We start from the raw sequence: 7,922 nt of genomic DNA, 5'->3' as shown, positions 1-7,922 counted from the left end.
CAACACTGACCGGGCTGATGTTAGTTGACAGAGCATGATGTATAATGCTGGACTCAATCATTTGTACTTCTTCTCCTTTATTAGCATTGTAGAAAAAAAAAACTAATGAGGTGTAACTCGCTGCGACGTCACTTTTATTTACGTCTGCGTGACGTGAGGACTTTTTGACACACGGGCTGGTAGACCTGCCCCCCCCCCACCACCACCACAAAAAAAAAAAAAAAGCTACCCCACAGGCTGCGTTGGATGCTGCGGGGCCGAGGCGTGTGTACAGTAGGGTCTGTGCCGATGGTTGGCGGTCGTTGGGGTTTACACACTGAAGCTGAGAACTTATTTAGGGCTCATAGGCTATTAGTGGGGCTATTTGTTTAATAAGATAAGGATATGGTTTGCAGGCTCCCTCTGTCTACTTCACACACAGACACACGCGCACGCGCGAGCACGCACGCCTTCACACACGCACAGTTAAGCGACAAAATGCACATTATTTGCACCTTGGCACTATCACTATGACAAATTAGCCCTTGCAGCATGCGCTTTATTGCATATATGGGCTGAGGCAAAGCAGCTCATTTACAATCTATCACATAAGTCAAACGCTTAGCAAGGTGGGACACCGGTACCTTGTGTTAATACACTGGCATTAAAGAAAACATATTATTGTTATTATTATTATTATTTCTCAATATAGTTCTCTTTTCTATCTATAAAATGGTGATGGGGCCTGAATCAACAGACACAGTTTTTTTTTTCTCTATTTTCTTTATATTTTCTTTTTTTTGTTTTTTTTCATTTTCTGAACGTTTCTTCCCCCTCTATCTTTTACCATGACCATAAATTGCCTTTCACTTCTACTTAGTGCACAAGGCTTCCTGCAATCTGGCCCTAAATGTAAGAAAATTGTGCCATCTACCCGCGGTCCCTGGAACTGTAGCTTCCCGGGACCTCAGCCCCGAGTCCTCAGCTCCTTTTAAACACAAAAGGAAAAAGCGACCGGCGCAGCACACGCAGGCGCCTCCTCGCACATCCCCGACAGCAGATGCCGACTGCTACCAGGCTGCTGCTTTACAAGTAATGTGTGCTTTAAGCACCTGTCATCCACTCTGTAGCCCACTGCGTCTGTGTGTGTGAACGGAGAAGGCGGTGCGCGGCCACTGGCCACCTCTGCCTGGAAGAAGAGCGTAATGTGATGTTGTGGTTTTTCCCACATGATCAGAAGGAGCAGGGATTTACATAAAAAAGCAAGAAATCTATTTGGGAGACTTTTATTAAAATAAAATAGCATCAGGGGATAACTCTGGATTTTTTTGCCCCCTAATCTGTTGCACATCATATGTGACCCACGGCTGTAATTTATAACGCCCCCCCCCCCGCCAAAAAAAAAAAAAAAAAAAAAAATTATCATGTTGTTGACAAAATCCGAGCTTTTCTGTCCCCAGATAGTTGGTGGGTATAAGCGCGTTTGGACGTTGTTGACGACAGGAGAAATATTTCGAGCACCGCTTCCTACCTCATGCTCCTTGCAGTGCGTAAAGACCCGTCTGCCCCACACCACCCAGATATGAAACCCAGTGATCGCCTTGGCCCCGTTAAATAAGAATATTACGCGGTAGTGGATTGGTGCTGTTTAACCTAACCTTTTCTCTTCCTGGAGTTTTCATTTGCGCTTGGCGAGAAAGGAGAAATTGCGAAAGGAAAAAATGCAGAAAGAAGGGCCAATCAACACCAACATGGCAAAGTTCATTTGAAAAAAAAAAAAAAAAAAGAAAAGAAAAGAAAAAACACTACCAGACTTTCAAAAGGGTCGCAGCGCTTTGTGGGGATATAAATAGGGGAGATAAAGACAACTGCAGCTGATGTAGACCAAGAGTGTGAATATACCCCATGTTGAATTCCCCCCCATTTGGAGGAGGCTATTTCAGTTTTTCTTTTAACCCAAGCAAGCTCACAGTGAGCCTATCATAGTTTTGAATATTGTGTGCCAAATACATCAAATCGCAAGCTACTACTTGGCCACTGAGTAAGCTTGATAGGTTCTTACAGTCTATTATATATATATATAGATATAGATATATATTAATGCATTTACTGCCGAAAGAGGACTAAACTTTCATGGAGAAGAGGGCCGGTGGGTGAGAATCAGACAACGCTGTGCCCAGTGCTTTAAAGCAGGGAGGCAGCGGCTTTTTAGAGCACGTAGTTTGATTTGTTTTAATATACACGATCACACACAGAGGGGAGGACCAAGACGAGCGGTGAGCCAGAGGGATGATTTGAAGAGACCGCGAACACTCTCCTGGATATTAGACTGCCCCCCTCAGCCTCACCAGACCCTGGCGCATTATTTCATCAGGACTGCCTCGTAGGTATTGGTCGATATAGGGCCTACATCTTGTATTGATTTGTTACTCGGGGTACATAGATACTTTATTAAGATCCCTATTAGGCGCACCGCAGTGGTTGTCAGTCTTCCAGGGGTCGCAGCATTAATGTGTCAGGCTCGTCATTCTCAAGTAGTTTGGAGAAGGAGCCTGAATGTGACTTCAACTCACCTTGTGCACACACGTTAAGTTAGAGATCACGTGGTTTTTGGACGCCCCTCGGTGTGTGTGTGTGTGTGTGTCCCTAAGAAATGGGTGATCAAGTCAACTTAATTGGCACTGTCAATTGCGCAGGTCTGTTTACTCAAATCGTTCTCTTTATGCACATAAATGCGCGTCCGTGTGTGTCTGTGTGTGTGTGCGGGCGTGTGTGTGTGTGTGTGTGTGTGTGCAACTCGAGCCACATGAAGATGATGATGATGAGGAGGAGGAGGAGGAGGAGGAGGAGGATGATGCTTGCCACTGTGATGATAGAAGACACTGGACATGAACTTATTCGGACGTAAAATGCCGCATAAATTGCTCAAATAAGAGCTAAATGTTTAATCAATTTTGCATTCATTAAACGGGCAGGCCTGCCATGTCTCACACGGCACTGATGGAGATGTTTTCTATTTTCCTCCCTGTAAATGCTCTTTCTAGAGAACTGCGTTTGTGCGTGCGTGTGTGTGTGTGTGTGCGTGTGTGTGTGTGTGTGTGTGTGTGTTTGTGTGTGAGAGAGAGAGAGAGAGAGCCTGTGTGTGTTTGCCGAAACTTCAAACCCGCACTTGGCAAAGCTGCCTCAAACTGTGAAATTAATTTGGCGTAATTCTGGTCGATGCTGGTGGTAGACGGAAGGTGCTTTAACAGCAACAATCACACCCCGAGCGTTATTCTCTCGTCCAGCCTTAGCCACCGCTGCCGCCGCCGCCGTCGTCGTCATCATTGCCACTATTATTGCAATCAACATTAGCACCACCGGCACCCCCGCCGCTCACACGTTCCACAGGTGAAAGGAACGCGGAGTAGCGATGAATCCTAATCCTGCAAATTAATAGAAAACTCCTCATGAAGAAATCCCATGCACGTTGTTTTGTTTTCTTCAGTGGACTAAAACCAAAAAGTCAAGTCTTCCCGTTAGAACTTTCCGTCGAAAGCAGAGTGGAGTGAAGTTTGATGTGTTTTCTTCCAGTGTGAGGTCTGCGTGTTGTTCCGCTCCTCGGTGCAGGCAGCGACGCCACACCGTTCATTTAAATGGCTCTCTGGGTGCGTCTGGCCCCTTCTGCAGAAACGGGTCTTAGGAACACGGGGAAAAAAACAAAACAAAACACAAAGGCCTCCATGAAGTCAAAGCTCTGCTCTTCCATTACTTTGCGTTTTTAAGCGTTGTTTAGCTGCGTTTATTGGACCTACAGGCCTTAACCACTGTAGAGGTTGGATATATATATATAAGTCAAACGTATATGTACTTATTTATATATATTTATAATTTCCTTAATCTCTTGAGGCATAGAGCATGTTTAGATAAAGGTAAAATACAGGAAAACTTTGACACATACATACAGTAAAACTTTTTTTGTTGACTTTACATCCAACCTCCACCTACTCATAGTTTGCAGGGAATCTCCACAACTCCTTAAAAAAAAAAAAAAATGTATTTCCCTCCCAAATCTGCAAATTGTGTCTGTTGTTGCAGAACCCGTCTCCATAATATTGAAAATACGTCGTTTTTTCAACCCCTCTCTCATGTGTGAGCCAACCTAACGATATATTACAGAGACAATAAGTGTGTGAACACGTCTGGGCTCCTTCGCTACCGATCCATGGGCTCCCAGCCCCTCGTCATGTCAAGAACACCCCGCGCAGACACGCGTTACAGCCGCCGGATCCCCGCTTGATCAGAGTTTCGTCAAAGGGACCCACGTCTGACATTTTCCCCGTGGCCTGGTGGGATTTTGTACACGGTCCACACACTGCGGACGGGCTGATAGCAGCCGAGCAGCTGAAGTCCAGGATCAGCATCACCACATTTACACATCCTGTAAACCAATCATGATCCACGGGAGAAATTTAATCAGTCCTCCGATTTCCGAGGACCCTTATTATCTTCCCTCAGTGACCCACGAGCATCCCGGGACCTCAGTTTGGGGACCAGTTTATGTGTTTAGTTGATCATTTTCGTTGAATTACACTACAGTGAAAGGACAGTACTTCACAAGTTGCCGAGGACGCGCCTAACCCCCCCCCCCTCCGCCCTCAAGTGACCCCCGCAGGTCCTGGGACCCGCTCCGGGACCCCCTGCACTAATGAACAGTGATAACATGTATGACCGGTGGTCGCCCAAACACAGCAGCGCGCAGGCTGTTGTCATAGCTGGCTATGCGCGCGGAAATCGGTCAACCTCGTGAGAGGACAAGTCCTCACGGAGGGTCTCAGCAGAGGGGAGGAAAATGTGGAGGGGGGTGTCCGCCTGCAGCAGCGAGATGGCGCTGTTCTGCACGTTTAACCTCCGCTGTGCTCCGGCGCTCCGGCTGCTCGTTATGTGTTACATGTCTACCTGGGTTTCTTTCTCTCTTTCTTTTTTTTCTGCAGAATGGTTCAATCAAAAATATATGTATCATAAAAAAAATATTACAAAATGTGCAACGGCAATGCGGTGCTACTGCGAGGAAGTTCGAGTTGGGAATTTCACATATTTCACTGACATTTGGGGGTTTTTTTTATTGAAATGGTACAAAGGCATTTGTGGAGAAAATGAGTTGTTCTCTCATTCACTAAATGTTTAATCAAGTATGATTAGCAGGAAAAAAATAAGATAAGCAAAAATGAACACACACACACACACACACACACACACACACTTTGACAAACACAGTGAAATAAAGTTGAGATAGTTTATGTGCTGTACAATAAGCTCATAAGACCTCGCCACTACAGTCTCCAGAGCCGTTATCATCCGTGATATTTCGATTTTTTTTTTTAAAGAATCCGATGCTTTTGGCAAATATTTTGTGGTAACGGTCTGATCTGTCACATCGGGCTGTGTGTGATGTATCGAATTATTACACTTCAAATAGGTCCGGTGTTTTCTTTTTGAGGGCCACTGAGCCCGTGAATGTTCAAGGAAAAATGTTTTCCCCACTACCATCGAAAAAACGGACCTTTTTTTTTTCTCTCACTATGGGTTTCCAAATCTTTTTTCCCTTTAGACAACTCAAAACATGCTCTGCTGTCACCGCTTCCTTATGTTCCCCTAATTTATTATTTCGTGTCATTATTTCGTTTTTTAAAAAAAAGAAAATCTGCTTTCTTATTTGCTGATGATGCCAACGGCCTGTTAACCAAGGGTATTCGCTGATAAAACAAAATGTAAAATCACCATGTTATTATTAATGCCTTATACTGATATTAATCCCTGTCCTGCAACAATAATTCTCCTCTGGATTACTGAAAATGACACAAGGTAATTCTGATACATTTTCCGTTTTAATTGCCTTTTATTGCAGGTTTTACTCTTCTGTAGACTTCAAAAGTTGAAATGCAATTAATATAATCGGATTTTTCACCTCTTTCTTTTTTTCTGCAGAATGGTTCAATCAAAAATATATGTATCATAAAAAAAATATTACAAAATGTGCAACGGCAGTGCGGTGCTACTGCGAGGAAGTTCGAGTTGGGAATTTCACATATTTCACTGACATTTGGGTTTTTTTTTATTGAAATGGTACAAAGGCATTTGTGGAGAAAATGAGTTGTTCTCTCATTCACTAAATGTTTAATCAAGTATGATTAGCAGGAAAAAAATAAGATAAGCAAAAATGAACACACACACACACACACACACACACACTTTGACAAACACAGTGAAATAAAGTTGAGATAGTTTATGTGCTGTACAATAAGCTCATAAGACCTCGCCACTACAGTCTCCAGAGCCGTTATCATCCGTGATATTTCGATTTTTTTTTTTAAAGAATCCGATGCTTTTGGCAAATATTTTGTGGTAACGGTCTGATCTGTCACATCGGGCTGTGTGTGATGTATCGAATTATTACACTTCAAATAGGTCCGGTGTTTTCTTTTTGAGGGCCACTGAGCCCGTGAATGTTCAAGGAAAAATGTTTTCCCCACTACCATCGAAAAAACGGACCTTTTTTTTTCCTCTCACTATGGGTTTCCAAATCTTTTTTCCCTTTAGACAACTCAAAACATGCTCTGCTGTCACCGCTTCCTTATGTTCCCCTAATTTATTATTTCGTGTCATTATTTCGTTTTTAAAAAAAAAAGAAAATCTGCTTTCTTATTTGCTGATGATGCCAACGGCCTGTTAACCAAGGGTATTCGCTGATAAAACAAAATGTAAAATCACCATGTTATTATTAATGCCTTATACTGATATTAATCCCTGTCCTGCAACAATAATTCTCCTCTGGATTACTGAAAATGACACAAGGTAATTCTGATACATTTTCCGTTTTTAATTGCCTTTTTATTGCAGGTTTTACTCTTCTGTAGACTTCAAAAGTTGAAATGCAATTAATATAATCGGATTTTTCACCTCTTTTTTTTTTTACTACGTCAACAATCATAGTAAATTAAAGCTTTAAAATCTCTTAAACTGGTTCAATTAACCGTTGTGATAATGCGTTTGTCTGAAGTGAAGGATGCTGAGGCGAAGCTCTCTAAGACTGGATAAGAACAGATTTAATAATAGTTTACTATAATAGTTAGAATTATTACTTTATAATTACTAGAGATACTGTATTATATATACACACATTTAGCGCCATAATTTGAATACTACTGTGAGTATTTTTCTGTGTATGCATACTTAAGGAATTAGTTAAACTGAACATAAACCTCTTAATTTACTTTAAAATTTCCCTCGCTCAGAATATAAATTCTGCACTGAAGGTGAGTAAAACGAGGGACTTAAGCCGGAGACATTTCATGATGCTCACATGTTGTGGGCTCAGTGATCAAGCCTGGCCAGTCCTCTGAACTTTACAACTATATGTAAACAAGTTGTCAGTTCGGGAATAATCTTCTTTACTTTTTATTGGAATGAAAATTCAATCTCCCAAGCTTAGATTAGGCAGACGAGTTTTTTCTCTCCCTCTCTTCTTCTCTTTTTTCGTTCCTTGTCATTGGTGGGGCTGGACTTTGGTGGACAATAATGCGGCAATTGTTGATGCTTTGTGACCCATAAAATTTGAGGGTGGCTATTCTGGCTTTGGTATGTAATTATGCAAAACACTTTGCATAAAGACTTGCCATCCGATCTAATGATAGAGCCTGGAGTCTCATTTCCAGAGAGGGAGGCACTAGCAAACCCTGCACTCCGAGTGACGGTGGAAAAGCTGCCATAATAAAACCTAGACAAACTGCACATAAGAACACATGCTATTGTTCAGGTAATTTTGTTGTGGTGTGGGTCTTTATACAAAATGGGGGAGCTTATTTAAATGTAACTGCTACTTACAGTATGCCTTTTTGCAGAACATCATATTTTTTGAACCATGTTACCATACAATGATGCATATTTAGATTTTTTTTTTTTTT

This window comes from Xiphias gladius, chromosome 8, assembly GCF_016859285.1.
Source record: "Xiphias gladius isolate SHS-SW01 ecotype Sanya breed wild chromosome 8, ASM1685928v1, whole genome shotgun sequence".
Lineage (NCBI taxonomy): Eukaryota > Metazoa > Chordata > Actinopteri > Istiophoriformes > Xiphiidae > Xiphias > Xiphias gladius.
Note: the sequence above shows the minus strand (reverse complement) of the source record.